The sequence below is a fragment of the Gossypium arboreum genome, chromosome 8 (genome assembly GCF_025698485.1).
Source record: "Gossypium arboreum isolate Shixiya-1 chromosome 8, ASM2569848v2, whole genome shotgun sequence".
Classification (NCBI taxonomy): domain Eukaryota; kingdom Viridiplantae; phylum Streptophyta; class Magnoliopsida; order Malvales; family Malvaceae; genus Gossypium; species Gossypium arboreum.
In genome coordinates, this window is record NC_069077.1 from 33,004,086 (window position 1) to 33,025,492 (window position 21,407).

Here is a 21,407-nt window from a genome sequence, read left to right on the forward strand (position 1 = left end):
AAGGTCATCGAGTAGCCGACTTGGAACTATTTTACCCAACACGAGGTAAGTCATTAAGCACGTATTTGATATTGCTTAAATGATTATAAAATTTATGCAATTGTGTTTAATGGGATGATATATATATATATAAATGAAAATGTATGTGTATGGAGTGATGACATTTGTTGAATGTAAAAGAAATAGTGAAATGTGTAGAAAGTTGGCTTTCGGCACTAAGTGTGCGGGCAATACGTGTGTACGGTGACGAGATCGGCACTAAGTGTGCGTGCTGGAAATATATGGCACTAAGTGTGCAAGCTGGAAAAATACGGCACTAGGTGTGCGAGCTCGGAGGGTATGGCACTGTGTGTGCGGGCTTAAATTACGTGGCACTAAGTGTGCGAAATTGAGTAGTAAGCACTGTGTGTGCGTACTCTATATATATGGAGGGTGTGTCTCCATTGAATTGAGTATGGACAGCGGATCGGGTAAGTACCTCGAGCTCATGACGAATAGAGAATATGTTCATGCTTGGGGTTGAATTTGGTAAGCCTTAAATCTATGTGATGATTGAAATTGTATGGTTGTGCTAGAAAATGAGTTAATGTGTAAAATGCTTGATTATCTTGTTGTGTAGAATATGAAATGTGGATGTATGAATTAGTGCGAGATTGGACCGAAAGGTCCGAGGTATTATGGTATAGATTCGATATGGACGAGTACCTAGCCTCATTTGTTGTACATGTAGTAGTAACTTTATCGGTGGATTGATGAATGCTTATGACTTACTGAGTTGTAAACTCACTCGGTGTTTTCTTGTCACCCATTTTAGGTCTCTTGGACTCGTATTGTTGCGTGCTCGGAACCGTCGTTGAAGTCATCACACCGGCTGAAATCTTGTGGTATTGTTTTTGTTGTTGAAGAACATTTGGCATGTATAGGCTATTATATTTTGTCGAATTGTGGGTTGTAAACTTTAAGCCATGTGAAAATGGCCTATGTGGTCGTCGAGTGGGATGCTAGAACCTATAGCCACGAGTCTTAGAAACTCAAATTTTGATAAGGTGGCCATAATTTGTGTCATGTATGATGGATGATTAAGGCCAAGGAAAAATTCATGAAATTGGCATAGTCTACTGCAGTAACTGTTGCGGACAGCAGCAGTGAGATGAGATTGAAAAATCACTAAAAATAGTAGAAGTAGAATTAAATAGTGAGTAAATTATGGAACTGAACCTTGATGAATCTATTTTTATATGGATGAAACGAAACGACCATATGAGCAGTATACTGAGAAATATTAAAGTTCTCGTGAGACAGGGCCAGAACGGTTTCTGGGTCCCCTGTCGCGACTTTGAAAATTACCATAAATTATCCAGAAAGAATTAGGAGTCATGCCTTATATGTACAGATTCCATTTTGAGTCTAGTTTCATTAGAAACAAACGGCACCAGTATTAAAGCCCTGTACAGAGAGATATTCAAGTTGTAACGCGCGAAGGTCAGAGCAGTCGATCCCTGTAACATGGGTGAATTTAACTAATAAACTGTACCAATTGGCCCAACAAAAATTCTAAAATAAATCCATGGATGGTTATATGAGTCTAAATTCAGGAAAATTTACGAAACCAGTTTCCGAGTTTTGAAACTCGAGATATGATTTTAAGGCGACGGTGACGCAGTTTTCCAGCCTGTCCAGAAATGCCAAATTGGTCGGTACTTTAAGAGGATTTGTCTCGTTAACCCCTCGTGTCCGACACCGGCGATGGTCTCGGGTTTGGGGTGTTACAATTTAATTGGTATCAGAGCTATGGTTTAGTCGATTCTAGGACTACCATAGCGCGTGTGAGTCTAGCTATACATGCCAAATTGTTAGTGCTTAAAAATGTGATGACTTCTGACGGTTGAAATTTTTGTTTTGATTAGTAAATGGAACCCGGGGTAGAGACCCTTGGCGGATGACGTTGAAAGTGTAGCGGCTGCTCCCGCGCAAGGGACACCGCCTGTTGAGCCTCAGTCATCCGCGAATAATCAAAATGAAGGGGCGAAACAAGCCTTCTTCACTATGATGAATGAGTGGGTCGCACAATATGCCCGAACCAACCCGGCTGTCCAACCATTCCCGAATTTAAATACTCCACCCCAAGAGCCCGCAATGCCTCCAGTTATTGATCCTGTGAGGCTGAGTAAACCACCGTGGACTTGATTAGGAAGCGGGGCCGAGGAGTTCAAGGCCATAGTTCTTGATGATGCCGAAAAGGCCGAGTTACGCTCGATAACACCATTAGAGTGTTAGATGAACTGTCATGCACACCGATGAATGTCTTAAGTGTGCTATATCCTTGTTAAGAGACTCACTTACTATTGGTGGAGGACTTTAATTTCCATAGTCCCAAATGAACGAGTTACTTGGGATTTCTTTCAATCCAATTTCGAAAGAAATACATTAGTCAACAGTTCATCGATCGAAGCGTAAGGAATTTTTGGAACTCAAGCAAGGCGGATGATCAGATCTCGAATACGAACATGAGTTCGTAAGACTTAGTCGGTATGCTCGGGAGTGTGTGGCTGATGAGGTTGCGATGTGCAAAAGATTTGAAGAAGGATTGAATGAAGAGTTAAAGTTACTAGTGGGAATTTTGGAGATAAAGGAGTTCGTGACACTAGTCGAACAAGCACGCAAGGCGGAAGAACTTGGGAAGGAGAAGAAGAAGGCTGAATTTGAAGCAAGAGATTACCGTAAAAGATCGACGAGTAAAGCTCCGTTCTCGGCTGTAAAGAGGTTCGGGGAGGACACCAAGAAGTCGAGGACGATCATGCGGGAATTTCCATTAGAGCCCGACCATTGACGGACTCCGAGCTACTTCATTAGCTAGTGTGGGCAATAATCGTCAAGAGAGACCTGAATGCCCCAATGTGGAAGACGACACCTAGGTGAATGTTGGGGTAAGTCTGTTAATAGGGCTGTTATGGATGCGGTTCAAGGACCACTTCATTAGAGATTGCACGAGCTAGATGAGAGGAATAAGACACAAGGTGCAAGACCTAGTGGAACGACGGTGGAGGTAGGCCCCGAGAATCTCTGGAGGTAGGGGTGGTAATCGAGAGGAGCCTCTAATACTGGCCGTCCGATCCGAGACCCGTGCTCTGCTAGAGCATATGCCATTCAGCACGAGAGGAGGCATCCTCCCCGACGTTATCACGGTACTTTTACTCTCTTTGATACTATTGTGATTGCATTGATTGACCCGGCTCTACTCACTCATATGTATGTGAAACCTTAGCATCCAAAAAGACTCTACTTGTTGAGTCTCTCGAGTTCGTAATTCGAGTGTCAAACCCTTTGGGTCAATACGTGCTTGTTGATAAAGTGTGCAAGAGATGCCCCTAATAATTCGAGAATCCTTTTTACCGATCGATGCTTCTACCATTTCATGAATTCGATGTTATTCTTGGTATGGATTGGTGACCGTACATAATGCAAATGGTGGATCGCAAAAGGAAAACCATTGATTTGAGGAGTGCAAATAATGAGGTAGTCCGAGTCGAGTCTCTCGATTTAAAAGGAGCGCCAATGATAATATCTTCTATGACCGCTCGGAGGTATGTGAAAAAGGGTGTGAAACATACCTTGCGTATGTGTTTGGAAGTAAAGAGATGGAAAGGAAACTCGAATCGGTACCAGTGGTTTGTGAGTATTCGATGTTTTTCCGAGGAGTTACGGGATTGCCACCGGTTCGAGAAGTGGAATTCGCATCGGTTGTACCGGTACTACGCCGATTTCAATAGCCCGTGTCGTATGGCATTAACGGAATTAAAGGAATTGAAGGTTCAATTGCAAGAATTGACGGATAGAGGTTTCGCTCGACCGAGTTTTTTCTCCATGGGCGCTTTTGTATTGTTTGTGAAGAAGAAGGACGGAACCATGAGGTTGTGCATCGACTATCGTCAACTCAATAAAGTGATGATAAAGAATAAATATCCATTGCCACGAATTGACGATTTGTTTGATCAATTAAAGGGAGCCTCGGTGTTTTCAAAGATAGATTTGAGGTTGGGGTACTATCGGTTGAGGGTCCGAGAATCGGACATACCCAAAACCGCTTTTAGAACGAGGTACGGTCACTCTAATTCTTGGTGATGCCGTTTGGGCTCACTAATGCCCTGCGGTGTTTATGGATTTAATGAATAGAATTTTCAGGCCATACTTGGATCGGTTCGTAGTTGTATTTATCGATGACATTTTGGTTTATTCGAGAGATGAAACGAACATCTTGAACACCGAGGCTAGTGTTGCAAATCTTACGAGATAAGCGATTATACATAAAGTTCAAGAAATGTGAATTTTGGTTGAAAGAGGTTAGCTTTTTGGGGCACGTGGTGTCCGTGATCGGTGTCGTGGTGGACCCGAACAAAATTCTGGCCATAGTCGATTGGAAACCACCAAGGAATGTTACCGAAGTTAGGAGCTTTTTGGGGCTTGCCGGTTATTACCGACGATTTGTAAAAGGTTTCTCGACGATAGCCACGCCAATGACGAAGCTACTCCAAAAGGATGTTAAGTTCGAATGGATGGAGAAATGTCAGAAAAGTTTCGATCAACTGAAAGCTTATTTGACTGAAGCCCCAATTCTAGTGCAACCCGAATCGGGCAAAGAGTTTGTCATTTATAGTGACGCATCCCTACTTGGGTTGGGTTGCGTATTGATGCAAGAAGGGCGAGTTGTGGCCTATGCGTCGAGGCAATTAAAGCCACATGAGAAAAATTATCCGACCCATGATCTCGAATTGGCTGCCATCGTATTCGCCTTAAAGATATGGCGACATTACTTATTTGGTGAGAAGTGCCATGTGTATTCGGATCACAAAAGTCTCAAATATTTGATGACCCAAAGAGACTTAAATCTGCGACAAAGCGATGGCTCGAGTTGTTAAAAGATTATGAGCTCGTCATTGATTATCACCCGGAAGGGCTAATGTGGTTGCGGATGCCTTAAGCCGAAATCACCGCTTGCTTTATGACGATGAATGTACACTTGTCTATCCTACCCGACAATGTGTTAGTAGCTGAATTGAAAGCCAAACCATTATTGATACGTCAAATTCGTGAAGCTCGAGAAAGTCGACGATGAGTTGGTTGCAAAAGCGGGATGAGTGTGTTCGAACAAGGACTCGAATTTCAAATCGATGATGACGATTGTTTGAGGTTGAAGTCGTCTGTGTGTTCCAAAGAATTGAACTTATTCCAATAATTTTGAACGAAGCCCATTGTAGCCGAATGGCAATCCACCCGGGGAGTACGAATATGTACAACGATTTGAAACGTCGATTTTGGTGGCATGGTATGAAACGAGACATCTCTGATTTTGTTTCGAGATGTTTAATATGTCAACAAGTGAAAGCGGAACATCAAGTGCCTTGAGATTACTTCACCGATCACGATACCCGAGTGGAAATGGGATCGAGTCACAATGGACTTTGTATCCGGACTGCCATTATCAGTGAGTAAGAAGGATGCGATTTGGGTCGTTGTCGATAAACCGACTAAGTCGGCTCACTTTATCCCCGTCGTAAGGATTTTTCAATGGACAAACTAGCCGAATTATGCGTTTCTCGATTGAGATTACACGGGTGCCTATTTCCATCGTGTGGGATAGAGATCCGAGATTTACCTCGCGATTTTGGAAGAAGTTGCAAGAAGCTTTGGGTACCAAGTTGCATTTCAAAGACCGCCTTTCACCCCAAACCGATGGTCAATCCAAGCGGATAATTCAAATACTCGAGGATATGTTGAGATGTTGTATCCTTGAGTTTAGTGGTTCATGGAAAGCAGTATCGCCTTTGATTGAATTCGCTTACAACAATAGCTTTCAATCAAGTATTAAGATGGCGCCTACGAGGCTTTATACGATCGTAAATGCCGTACCCCATTATTCTGGTGAACTTAGTGAAGGTAAATTCTTCGGTTGATTTGGTTAAGGATGCCGAGCAAAGAGTTCGAGTAATTCGTGAAAGTTTGAAAGTCGCCGGATCGCCAAAAGTCGTATGCGGATTTGAAAAGAAAAGATATTGAATATCGGGTTGGAGACAAGGTCTTTCTCAAAGTTTCACCTTGGAAGAAGGTGCTTAGATTTGGCCGTAAGGGAAAATTGAGTCCGAGGTTCATCGGTCCGTATGAAGTATCCGAACGAGTTGGACCATGGCGTCATCGATTAATTTTACCCCGAGCTTGAAAGGATCCTAACGTTTTCCATGTCTCGATGCTTGACGATATAGGTCGATCCATCGCGACGTAATCGCTCCGTCGAGATTGAGATTCACCTAATTTGAGCTATGAAGAGGAACCGGTTCGCATTCGATGCGTGAAGTAAAAGAGTTGCGCAATAAGAAAATCCCATTAGTGATGGTGTTGTGGCATAAACACGAATTAAAGAAGCCACTTGGGAACTCGAGGACTCTATGAAAGAGCAATACCCAAACCTATTTACCGGTAAGATTTTCGGGACGAAAATTTCGTAAGTGGGGAGAGTTGTGACATCCCTAATTTGACCCTAGTCGGAAAGTGGTTTCGGGACCATTAAACCGAGTCTTATAAGTAATTAAAAGTTATATTCTATGTTTATGATGTTAGTAAATGCATGTGTGAAAGTTTCATGCATTAATTTGATCATTTCTATGTGAATTTATTAAAATGGACTTGTATGAAACATTGTTGAAAGGTGATAGGCTAATCTTACAATGGTCTAATAGTACATGCATGCAAAAGAGTGGTTTTGCATGTCAATTTGCCCAAAAAAGGGAAGAGTGGCCGCCATGACAAGAATATGGGCAAGGGAACATGTTTCCAACATGTTTAGTTAGTGGATTATGTAGAAAAAATAAAGAAATGAAAAAAAATGAGCATGGATGCCCCCCTTTTGTTGCCGTGAGTAGAGGAAAAAGAAAGGAAAAATTTGTTCATCCATTCTCAAATCTTGGCTGAAAATACTAAGGGAAAAAGGAAGGATTTTTGCTTCATGCTTGGTTTAGAAGAGAACTAGAAGGAGATTTGGTCATACTTGTGTCAAGATTAAGGTATGTTTGAGGTTGTGTCATGAGATTCATGCATGTTTTAGTTGCTAACTTGATGTTCATGTTAGCCCATGGTTCAAATCCTTGTTATGCCATGGAAATGGTATTTGGCCAAGGTTGATATTGTGTTAAAGCCATTGCATGCTAAATGCGAAGCTTGTTGATGATACATGTAATGATGGATTGACTACTCTTGAAATTTCTTTTAGCATTCTTGAGTAAGACATGGAGTTTTCTTTGTTTAACCATGACCAAAAATTGAAAGGGGATGGTGTGGGATGTATTCGGCCATGGCATGCTCATAAGTGCGATTTATGCTTGTTGCATGATAGGTAAAATTTGTGTTTTGATATATGTGTATATGTGTTTGTACATGATGTTACAAATGGATGTGAAAATATATGCTAGATTGGGAAAATTTGATTAAATGTTCATGAGATGAAATTAGGTGATTAAAAGATGTTAGTTGACATTGTACATATATATATATATTCGCCATTAAAGTGAGATGTAGGTAATGTTGAATCAAGTTTTTGGTGCATATTCGGTTAGGTGTATAATCGACCAAATGGGCGATTAGTAAGAATGGTTGCCGAATATACAAGCATACATATGCATGTGTAGTTGAATTATGAATGTTTAGCAAGATGGTTAAACTAGTGATTTATTGATTAAGCTCAAGGAGTTAAAGAAGGAGAATCAAGCAAGGGAAAGACGAAGGTCATCGAGTAGCCGACTTGGAACTATTTTACCCAACACGAGGTAAGTCATTAAGCACGTATTTGATATTGCTTAAATGATTATAAAATTTATGCAATTGTGTTTAATGGGATGATATATATATATAAATGAAAATGTATGTGTATGGAGTGATGACATTTGTTGAATGTAAAAGAAATAGTGAAATGTGTAGCAAGTTGGCTTTCGGCACTAAGTGTGCGGGCAATACGTGTGTACGGTGACGAGATCGGCACTAAGTGTGCGTGCTGGAAATATATGGCACTAAGTGTGCAAGCTGGAAAAATACTGACCGGGTGTGCGAGCTCGGAGGTATGGCACTGTGTGTGCGGGCTTAAATTACGTGGCACTAAGTGTGCGAAATTGAGTAGTAAGCACTTGTGTGTGCGTACTCTATATATATGGAGGTGTGTCTCCATTGAATTGAGTATGGACAGCGGATCGGGTAAGTACCTCGAGCTCATGACGAATAGAGAATACGTTCATGCTTGGGGTTGAATTTGGTAAGCCTTAAATCTATGTGATGATTGAAATTGTATGGTTGTGCTGGAAAATGAGTTAATGTGTAAAAATGCTTGATTATCTTGTTGTGTAGAATATGAAATGTGGATGTATGAATTGGTGCGAGATTGGACCGAAAGGTCCGAGGTATTATGGTATAGATTCGATATGGACGAGTACCTAGCCTCATTTGTTGTACATGTAGTAGTAACTTTATCGGTGGATTGATGAATGCTTATGACTTACTGAGTTGTAAACTCACTCGGTGTTTTCTTGTCACCCATTTTAGGTCTCTTGGACTCGTATTGTTGCGTGCTCGGAACCGTCGTTGAAGTCATCACACCGGCTGAAATCTTGTGGTATTGTTTTTGTTGTTGAAGAACATTTGGCATGTATAGGCTATTATATTTTGTCGAATTGTGGGTTGTAAACTTTAAGCCATGTGAAAATGGCCTATGTGGTCGTCGAGTGGGATGCTAGAACCTATAGCCACGAGTCTTAGAAACTCAAATTTTGATAAGGTGGCCATAATTTGTGTCATGTATGATGGATGATTAAGGCCAAGGAAAAATTCATGAAATTGGCATAGTCTACTGCAGTAACTGTTGCGGACAGCAGCAGTGAGATAAGATTGAAAATCACTAAAAATAGTAGAAGTAGAATTAAATAGTGAGTAAATTATGGAACTGAACCTTGATGAATCTATTTTTATATGGACAAAACGAAACGACCATATGAGCAGTATACTGAGAAATATTAAAGTTCTCGTGAGACAGGGCCAGAACGGTTTCTGGGTCCCCTGTCGCGACTTTGAAAATTTACCATAAATTATCCAGAAAGAATTAGGAGTCATTCCTTATATGTACAGATTCCATTTTGAGTCTAGTTTCATTAGAAATAAACGACACCAGTATTAAAGCCCTGTACAGAGAGATATTCAAGTTGTAACGCGCGAAGGTCAGAGCAGTCGATCCCTGTAACATGGGTGACTTTAACTAATAAACTGTACCAATTGGCCCAACCAAAAATTCTAAAAATAAATCCATGGATGGGTATATGAGTCTAAATTCAGGGAAAATTTACAAAACCAGTTTCCGAGTTTTGAAACTCGAGATATGATTTTTAAGGCGACGGTGACGCAGTTTTCCAGCCTGTCCAGAAATGCCAAATTGGTCGGTACTTTAAGAGGATTTGTCTCGTTAACCCCTCGTGTCCGACACCGGCGATGGTCTCGGGTTTGGGGTGTTACAGATGTAATGCGGCTAGAAAGCGTAGAACAAATTTTATGATATGTCCATATCCTTTATTGTAGCGACAAGACTGATCTACTTATTGCTGATGGAATTAGCCAACTTCTCGATATCCTTCATTTTACGGAGCAATGATATCTCTGCAGTCAAGTTTGTTCCATTGCTTTCTACTTTGGTTTTGCCCTTCCTTGTCTTGCTAGTCTCTACCTCCTTTATTGTCGGCATATCTTTGCCACGAGTCATTCTTTCAATAGAGGCTTCATTGGTCGGGCCCTTATTTTTCAAGATCTCTTTATCATCACAGGGCACGATCCCTTTCTGTTGGCATAGTAGCATCACCAACGATAGGAAAACTACAATTCTAATTTACCTTGTGGCACATTCAGCAATTTCCTGGTAGAGTATTACATCGACATCAATTTTTCCACCCTTGACAATTGAATGTATTAGGCACATTCTATCAATGTTGACTGTGGTGTTGTGAGTAGAGGGCAATAGCCTGCGGTTGACAAAATGAAACCAGATTTTGCTTTGCAATGTCAAGAAGCGACAGTGTATCATATAATTCTTTTGATGTGAACCTATCCACAATGCTCCTTCGACACATAAATCCTTCACCAACAGGTCCCTTTTGTCGTCTATGATATCATCAATAAACTTGGAGTGTTTATCTACATCCACTTTAGTGTTGTATAGCTCGTTGATCTTTTTAGCATCTATAAGATTAAGCCTTCTCGAACAAAGATAAATTCTAACTCATGGTCATAAAGGTTAGCGTAAAACTCACATACCAATGAAGGACAATAACTTCCAGGATGAGTGTAGAAAATCTCCTATTTTAGCTTAGAGATAGTTTTGTGGATTTGCTTGCCCAATTCTTGTTGTTGTGAAAGGAGAATGCCTTGTTTTGGGTGAAAGTTGCGCTTCAAAATGTTGTCTTGAAATCTATCATTAGCCGTTTTTGTTAAAAACATCACCAGCTCCTTTTTCTCCATTGGCATGGAGGACTCCAATTCACGAATTGCAGTTGTAAAGTACGAGTGTTCTTCAATAGACTTGGTGGCTTTATTGACTGATCCTCTCGTTCTTGCCATATTTTGTTTGTTTTGTGGAGTGAGGATGGTTTAAAGTTGTAAAGGTACGAGCTTGAAGAAGAGAAAGTAAATAAAAATGGCTGCGTTGTATGTGTAACAATCGGCACAGTGAAGGGGGTTTATAGAGAGTGAAAGAAAAGATGGAAATGGGTGATTTTTGTGAAGGATATAAAGCTGGCGGGAATAATTATGTGCAATGATAATTACGCCTACTCAGACAGATCAAATGGCTAGGTAACTTTTGATCAAACAGTGAGATCTTGCAATTTCTTATATGCCCTCATTCTTGATGAGTCATAATTAACAGTACAATAGTATGAATTGCGTTGACAATAAAGCCTAAGTGCGTCGACAATGGTACCTAATTATCCTGTAAAAATAAAATAAAAAATATAAAACAAACTTGAACAAAAATAATAAAACAAAATAACATAATGATAAATTCAATAAAAATTAAAATTTTTTGACTAATTTAATGGTCTCTACCTACTTTTGATTAATATTCCCAAAATATTGTTTCAACTGCTGTCTATTCACTTTGAACTGGTGTCCAACATGTAAATATTTGATTGTGACTGCACCATGAGGAAATAATTCGATAACTTCGAAAGGTTCAGACCAACGACAGTGCAATTTACTAGCGTGCAGTTTCAGTCTAGAATTGAATAATAAAACTTGTTAACCCGCGATAAATTGTCGCTACAAAATAATTCTGTCATGCCATTGTTTGGTCTTTTCTTTATAAATTGCCACATTTTCATAGGCATTTCGCCTAATCTCCTCTAGTTCAGTGATATTCAACAGTCTTTTCTTTCCAATAGCTTCATAGTTCATATTCACTAGCTTAATTGCCCACATTGCTTTGTGCTTCAATTCAATTGGTAAGTGACATGCTTTCTCAAAAATCAATTGATATGGCGACATCCCTAATAGAGTTTTGTATGTTGTCTGCAATGCCTGTAAAGCGTCATCTAGTCTGGAAGACCAATCTTTCCTCGAAGGGTTCACAACCTTCTCAAGAATGTTTTTAATTTGTCAAGAATGTTTTTAATTTGTCGATTTGATACTTCGGCTTGTCCATTAGTTTGCGGATGATAAGTAGTATCCATTCGATGATTAATTCCATATCTCTTCAGTGCAGTTGCCACTTGGTTGTAATGAAAGTGTGTACCTTGATCACTAATCAATGCCTTTGGTGTGCTAAAACGTGTGAATATATACTTGTGAAAAAACTTAAGCACTCTCTTTGTATCAACCTTTGGGACTGTAACAGCTTCAACCCACTTTAAGATGTAGTCAACAACTACTAATATATAAAGATTTCTAAATGAATTTGGAACTGGTCCCATAAAATCCATACCTCAAACATCAAACAATTCAATCTCTATAATTGGCTGCTGCAACATTTCATTGTGTCGAGATATAGAACCAGTGTGCCGACACCTATTGCATTGATTTATAAAATTGTGGGCATTTTTGAATAATAAAGGCTAGTAAAATCTTGATTGGAGAACCTTAGTAGCTGTTCACATGCCATCAAAATGACCTCTATAAGGAGCATCATGATAGTGCTTCAAGATTGAAAGCATCTCTTCTTCCGAAACACAATGCCGAATGATATTGTCATTGCATACCTTGAATAAATACGACTCATTCCAATGATACTTCACTACTTCACGAAGAAATCTTTCTTTTTTTGGCCTATGACACCCAATGGAGTTTTCCATACGCTAGATAATTAACCAAATTCGTATACCAAGGGGTTGCATCTACAGCAAATAACTTCTCATCTAGGAATACGTTGACAATATGAAGTACGTTTCCATCTTCGCTACCAACTTCCAATCGAGACAGATGGCCTGCAACTTGATTCTCTGAACCCTTATGGTCTTTTATCTCGATGTTGAATTCTTGCAACAGTAAGATCCAACGTATCAGTCTTGGTTTTGCATCCTTCTTCGCAAAAATATATCTCAATGCTAAGTGATCAGTAAATACAGTAACCTTTGTACCGACAAGATAAGAATGAAACTTGTCGAAAGCAAATATTATAACAAAAAATTCTTTCTCTGTAGTGGTATAATTAATTTGAGCCTTTGTAAGAGTTTTGCTAGCATAATAGATGGCGTGAAATATTTTTCCCCTCCGTTGTCCTAAAACAGCTCCCACAGCAAAGTCGCTTGCGTCACACATAACTTTAAAAGTTTGAGACCAATCTGGTGCAACGACAATGGGTGCATTTACTATCTATGTCTTTAATTGAATGAATGGATCCAAACATGCATCGTCAAAGAAGAATTTTCGATTTTGTTCCAGTAATGAGCATAAAGGCTTTGCAATTTTAGAGAAATCTCTAAGAAATCTTCGGTAAATCCCCGCATGCCCAAGAAAACTGTGAATACCGTTCACATTTTTCGGTGGAGGTAATTTCTCAATGATTTCCACTTTATCTTTGTCTACTTCAATGCCTTGACTAGAGATGTGATGGCCTAACATAATGCCTTTAGGTACCATGAAATGACATTTTTCCCAATTTAGAAGAAGATGTGTGTCTTCACATCGCTACAATACTTTATCCGAATTGTCAGCACAATGATCAAAATCATTCCCATAGACTGAGAAATCATCTATAAAAACCTATAAATAATCTTCAATCATATTTGAGAATATTGCAATCATGCACCTTTGAAATATGGCTAGTGCGTTACAAAGACCGAAAGGCATATGGCGAAAAGTAAAAGAAAGGGACATGTGAAAGTTGTTTTCTCTTGATCCTTCAGTGCAATAGCAATTTAATTGTACCTAGAATAGCCGTCTAAGAAGCAGTAATAGGCTCTTCTAGCAGCCTATCCAACATTTGGTTAATGAAAGGAAGTGGGAAGTGGTCTTTCCTTGTGGTAGCATTAAGTTTGCAATAATCCATAAAGACTCGCAATCTCATAGGGATGAGTGTAGGAAGTAATTCATCTTTTTCGTTGCTAACCACAGTGATGCCACTTTATTTAGGAACGCATTGTGCTGGACTTACCTTGTAACAGCCCGATTTTGGGGCGAGTCAGAACAGTGGTTTTGGGACCCCAAATTCGACGTAGAATAATTTATTTTTATTACATTTTTATGGTTTACAATTTCAAGGAATGATTTCGTGAAAATTTCGTTCGAAAATTTTGACGTTTGAGCCCTCAATTCAGTAAAAAGGACTAAATTGTAAAAAGCATAAAAGTTGAGTTCTACTTATTAAAGGTTTCCAATTGCTATGAGATTTTAAATTAGAGGTCCTTAGATAGTAATTAGACCATTAGATAAGTTAGTGGACAAAAATGGATATGAATAGGTGAAATTTCAAAGTTATGCATAAAGGGCATTTTGGTCATTTGGTAAATGAAAGAATAAAAAGGGAAAATAAAGCCAAAATTTTTTCCATCTTTTTCAACCTTGGCCGAAATTTTCAAGCTCTCCATAGCTAGGGTTTTGTCATCTTTCAAGCTTGATTGTAAGTATATCCTAGCCCCGTTTTTAATACTCTTTACATTTTTGAAGTCGTATTCACCCGATCTTTCTATTTCTACCATTATTTTGAAGTAGGGTTCATATTTAAAACTTGACCCATGTATGGAGTGCATGTGTTTTGATATTTTATGGTAGAAAATGAAAGTTTGATGTGTAATAAACAACTTTTACTAAGTGATTTTTTTATGAAGATACCTAAAAAGGACCTATTTGTAAAAAGTTATAAAATGGGTAGTAAAAATCTGATTTGATGAAAAATTTCCGCTGATATAAGCATGTATATGGTTCTTCTAGGCTTGGGTAACAAATAAATTGAATGCATTTCAATTTACGAGCCCAAGGATTAATTTGTAAAAGTGTGAAACTTTAGGGGCAAAAAGGTAATTTTTCCATAGTGTGATGTTTGGATTGATTTGAGTAATGTGAATATTAAATAAGATAAATTTTCTATTATAGATCAAGAAAAACAAAGTTCGGACCTTGATCAGGGAAAGAATAAGGTGTTTGACGATTAAATCCTTTCCTACTATTTTTGTATCGAGGTAAGTTCGTACGTAAATAATGCATCATTATTTATGCTTTAATTGCTTTAATATTGTATGACTTGTGATTTACTTTTGAGTGTAATCGACAATGTTTGATGAGTGAGAAATACCCCGGTTGAACCTTAGGAATAGATATGATACAAATTTCTTGACATTAGGGTTATTTGAGATTACGTGTAAGACCATATCTGGAATCGATATGAGACTTCGTGTAAGACCATAGTTGGGCTATTGGCATCGATATGAGATCTCATGTAAGACCATATCTGGGATATGACATTGGTATGGTACTATGTGTGTAAGATTTCCCGAGTATCCTTTAGTATTCCAAGTGGTTCAATGGGAAACTTAACGGCAATGTTAAAGTTGGGGAAGATTTTAGTATGTTGTGAAAGATTATGGCAAGTGATAAGTTGGTATAGGTATGTACATAAAACTCATGCTTAATCAACTCGATATGTGATGCATCTGAGTGTGCTAATTGTAGTTCTGCTGTTGTTGATTGTAATTCCCTTGTCTTGAATTATAATTTCCTTGAGTAGATATATTATCATATCGGAATGTTGTAGCATTTTATCCAGTATTCTGAGTTTCCCAAGATTGTTGATTGCGTACAGAATTATTATAAGAGGTACCATAAGAATTGTTGCATATGTTACAGACACAAAAGGCATTCTCTGCATGTTGTGGACAATCTTCATAGTTGTGGTTGTCATTGCAAATCTCGCAACAAAAGGTAGGAACATCAACTTGTTGAGCAACTTGTATAAGTGCAACGTCACTAGTCCCTTGCATATTTTTTTATCATATTTGCAAGAGAAAAAATTTGAGCACTAAGTGCAGATATTGTGTCCAATTCAATAACTCTTGGAGTAGCTTTTGCTTGTGCAGCTCTAGAGATAGTATATTAATAATCATTCTAAGTAATTCTTTCAAGAATTCTAATAGCGTCATTATAAGTACAATCCAATAGAGGACTATTGGCTGATGCGTCGACAAGATTCCTCATATGTAAATTCAGCCCATTATAGAAAATCTCAATTTGTGTTTTCTGTTGAATGCTATGCATAGGACAACTTTGAAGCAACGATTTATAACTTTCTCATGTGGTGTGAAGGTTCTCATCATCCAGCTTATGATAAGCTGTAATATCATTTTAGAAACTAGCATTCATTACTGGAGGGTTAAATCGCAAAACAAACTGTGTTGCTAGTGCATTTCAAGAAGTAAATGATCCGGCAGGTAGCCCAAGGAACCAAGTATGAGCTCTTCCTTGCAGAGAATAAGGGAATAATGGCATCTTCAAAGCGTCATCAGGAACGCCTTGTTGGCTAAAGGAAGCACAAATCAATAAAAATGATTTAAGATATTCTCGTGCATCTTCATGTGACAGTCCAATATATTGCTCATTAGAATTCAGCTTTTGAAATATTAAAGGCTTGATTTTAAAATTTCCAGCTTGGATTGTTAGCCTAACAACTTCCGATTGTAAGTCATCCAAGACAAGTACTAAAAAATCTCGTATAGTCCTATTTTATATTTGAGTGTCTTGTGGCAATGGTGGGTCATTAGCATTTTGTTGCTACATCCGGGGTATAACTTCATAGTTTCTTGGTAAAGCCATATTTCTTTGTTCTCGAAGTCTCCTTCGAGCAGTTCTTTCAATTTCTGGATCAAAATCGGTAATAACTCCGAATTGCTTTGGGTCATACATCTCCTAAAATAAAATGTGAAAATAGCAACAAAAAGAAAACAAGTTAGTAACAACTAAATATTATTAAATAAAAACAAACAAAAATAAACATCAAACAAACACCATCCCTAGTAACGGCGCCAAAACTTGGTATGATATAATATAGTAGACTAATATGAGTCTTTCGGAAATCGATCCCACGAGGATGGTTGTCTTTTGTCTATCAATGTCAGTGCATTAAATGGATAGTAACGAGATAAATTGTGAGAGTAGTTGTCGAAGTAATAACTTGAAAACAATAAGATAAAATATGATATTGATAAACTAGGATCCCTAACGCAAATATTCAACAGAATACTAAGTGCTCACAAGGTATAAAAGGATAGGTGATTGTCGGTCCATTAAATTGCAATGAATAGCTTACCAAACTTAACTTCTATATTTAATCTAAGACTTAAACATGCACATTAACCACACCTTCTGATGATGGCAATGGAACACTATTAAGAACAAGTGGATTAAATTCCTCTAATACTCAAGTAACTTCCGTTGTCATGCTTGTTAGCTTGAATTGTCACTGCACCTTCCAGTGTCAGTGATTGCAATAACACTTCCATGCTAAAAATATTCAAACCCAAAGATTAAACAGTAGAAGCAAGATTGAATAAAATAACATTTAACCCATAAATCATGTGTACTTCCGTACTAACATGAAATAGAAGGTAATCACTAGCGTTTAGAAAAGAAAAATAAAAGAAGCAAGTGGAGAATACTATTCTTAGACAACTTGACTTGAATTTCTCTATTCCCTTTTATGTTGCACTCAGGGCTCTTAGTCAAGAGCTAAGCTACATCCTTTTCATGTCGGTTCACTCGTAGGAGTTTAAGCTGCCATAGCCGAAAGCTTCAAGGGATAGGTTGAAGAAGATGATCCAAAAAACTCTCCCCCCTTTTCTTTTCTATTCACGTCAATGTATATTTTTTTCCAAAAAACACAGGTGTCCTTTTATTAGAATCATGTTGCCTCTGTACGTACAAGTTAGTTGTACTAGACTGGATAGCTCACACATTTTTGTTCTTATTTGGATAGCTATCAGGTGCAGCGACAATTTTGGGCACAATTGGAAATACTTATGCAGCGACATCAGTACCAAAACATGTCAAAATTAAGGATAAATAAGCTAAGATCCACTGAGTTATAAAATGTAAATTACTGAATTGAAAATGCTAAAATATATGCTAAAGATAACTAAATGGAGACAAATTAACCAATAAGTAGGGAGAAAAGATATGTTCTTTCAAGTACTATCAATCTCCTTCTTTTTGTTTTTGCTTGTTGATTTCATGGGTATTTGAGGAATATTTTTTGAAGTCTTATTCCTTATGGTGTTGAATAAGCAATTCTGTAAAACAAACACGTTAGCGAACAAATATAAATATATAAATATTTATAGTAAATACAAGATCTGAACAAATAGTATAAACAAATATTTATATTTATGTAAAAACACCAGATATAAAAATAATTAAATAAACAAGATCTTGAAAAAACCAGAAATCAAATAAGGGAATCGAATTTTATATGATATTGAGGCATGTTTTCTCAGTTTCTTTAAGACAGATTTGGCCGCTTCTATTGTACTTGAAGAAACGTTGGTCGCTGTCTCCCAGAATACAACAACAAAATGATCGCGACAGTAGTACCTTTGCAGTGATCAACGAACAAAATGATCACTTACGTTGTGCAAGTGCGCTACCTGGTGGATTTGAATTCGCACCCTCTACGCACAAGGAAGAGCATTAGTTTTGTAACAGCCCGGTTTTAGCTAAATCAGAATAGTAGTTTTGGAACAACAAATCCGATGTGGTAAAATTATTTTAATATTGTTTTTGGTGTTTATAGCATGTGAATATGTATGTGTGAAAATTTCGTGAAATAATTTTATCGTTTAAGTGGTTAATTTTAGAAAAGGACTAAATCGCGTAAAATGCAAAAGTTGCATTTCACTTGTTAAGAGTGCTTAATTTCCATGGCGTATTAAATGAAAGGTCCTTATGTTGCAATTAGACCATGGATAGTGGGAATGGACATAAATAGGCATTAAATGGATTTTTTTAAATGGTTTTAATTAAGGTTAAGTTGGCAATTTGTTATTAATGTTATTATTAATAAAAGAAAACAAAATTTGGCTTCACTATCATCATCTTCCATTGAAAATCAAAAGAAAATAAAATATTGAAGCTCATTTAGGGTTCAACATTTGTGTGGCTTAATTGAGGTATGTTTCAAGCTCGGTTTTTAATGATTTCTATGTTTTTGTGATTGTTGTATCGAGTACTAGCTAGCCCAAGGACTTATTCGTATAACTGCTTAATGTTTTGAAAGTTTCCATTGATGAATTCATGCGTTCTTGGATGTTTGATGATGAATTATGAAAGCTTAGTGATAGATATTTAAGTTTTGTAAAGTGATTTTTGATGAAAATGTCAATTAGGGATTAAATTGAGAAAATATGAAATATTGTGGTTAAATGTGTGAATAAATGATAAATATGGGATGATATATGCACTAGGAAAATTTGGTTAGCATGTATTTGAAAGAAATTGTGTAAATTGGTGTATTTGTGTTATAAGGACTAAATTGTAAAAAATGTGAAACTTTAGGGTTTAAAGTGTAAAAATGCCCAAATATGTGTTTGTTAATGAAATTTAATGAATAGGTGATTAAATAAGTTAATTTTGAATGTATATAGATCAAGAACGAAAGAAATCGGATTTAGATCGGGGGAAATCAAAAGTTATGGAATAGTCGACCCCGTCCGTTTATCCTGAATGCAAGGTAAGTTCATATGCAAAATAAATGTCTTTAAATTGAATTATACATGTTAAATTGTCATTGAATTGCTATAAATGTTGAATGAGCAAATACGAGCAATAATTGATAGAGTTACAACATCCGAAAGTCCCATACGAACTTTAAGAGTAGTATAGGATACGAATGTCATGACATTAGGTTACTGAGATGTGATTACATGTAATACCATGTATGGGAAATTGGCATTGTATTATGATTACGTGTAAGACCATGTCTGGTACATTGGCATTGTTAATCGATTACGTGTAAGGCCCTGTCTGGGATAGTGGCATCGATATGTGATAACATGTAAGACCATATCTAGGATATGGCATTGTACAAGCTATATGTGATTGCCAAGTATCCTTAACGATTCCGAACGATTCAATTGGAAAAGTCAAGTCGAGAAAGAATATGTGAATGAGCTAAGTTACTCAGGTACATACGAAATTCATACGAGTATTAAAAAGGGGAAATATTTGATGAACTCGATTAAGACATTGAATATATATTCAATGAGAAAGGTTTGTGAATTTGAATGTGATTAGCTATGTTTAGCACATTTGAATTGATATGAAAATATTCATGTGTTGGCTTTATTTGTATATGGCTTACTAAGCTTTTGAAGCTTACTTTTTGTGTTCTTTCCTTATTTTATAGATTATCGAAGCTAACTCGAACTCGAGGATCTTCGGGAAACGTCATCACACCATCGATCATCCCGTTGGTATTTTTGGAGCTTTGTATATATGGTATATGACATGTATAGGCTAGTGTCATCTTGTATATTTTGAGTTATGATATTAGCCATGAGATTTGACTTGTAAATGTTGGTGTATATGGCCATATAAGTTAGCTTGAATTATGTGTTTGATAAGTGATATATGTGATGTATATAATGCCTTATATGTTCGCTTGTTTTGGTTTGTTTGTCATAGTTGTTGATATAGCCAAATGGTGGTTCATTTGGTTAATTAGTAGCTGATGTATTAATGCTTGGAAGATTGGCATATTGTGGTTTGGTTTTGAGATGAAGATATGGTGCAATTTGTGTCATGATATAGATGATAATTTGATGAGTAAATGCATTTAGTAGTTATATGAGATTGATGATTGTAGCATATTGATTTGACATGTTTTTGAATATGGAACTAAGTAGTTGAAATGGTTGAATATAGATGACATGATATGTGTATGAATTGGCATGTTTTGGCTGCCTATATATGTATTGAAATGGTACCAATTTGGTTGCAATGTATGGTTGAGAGTAGGGTGGCAAATTGGCTTTTCAAATGGCCTATTGGTACCAATTTGGTTGAAATGTATGGTTGAGAGTAGGGTGGCAAATTGGCTTTTCAAATGGCCTATTTTTGGCCACACGGGCAGAGACACAGGTGTGTGTCTCAGTCCTGTGCAACACACGGTTATGCTACACGACCGTGTGTCCCTTGGGGTACCCCTTCGAATTAAGCCAGTATACCCTACAGGTTTGGCATGACCTAGACACACGGTTATGCTACACGGCCTGTTCACACGGGCGTGTGACCAATAAATGTTGAAAATTTTTCTAAGTTTTTCAAGGTTTGCAAATATTATCGGTTTAGTCCCAAACCCCTTCTAACCCTATTGATCGGTAATACCTTATAACCCTATTTCGACAATAAATACGAGTTAGGGATGTTACAAGTTTAATTATTTAATAACTACTAAGTTGGTTTACATATATATACAAGTTCTACACTTGATTCCCAATCAATGTGGGACTAATACTTTTCATTTTTCTCAACATAATTCACAAGTAGCTTACTTTGAGTATTAGTTTCTCATTCATCACTCAACCATTTTGAGCATATGATATCTTGTTGTAAAGGTCTTATGGGGTAAAACATAAAATCATAATTTTATGATTCAAAACTCCTCATTTACCAATTGAAAATATGCCTCAAAAATTCAAAAAAATTTATATTTTTCTAACAGATTCTAATGGCAGAGAATCAAGTTCCTATTCAGGCCACATTCATAATTGCCTGCAATAGAGTATTCCAATAAATAAAAACACGATGAACCAAATATTTGAATTACTATTGTTTTATGAATCAGGCCTGAATGAGTTGGCTATTTTTGCCAGCCAAACAAGTTGTAAAAGTATGAAGGCTAAATGAAATGCAAA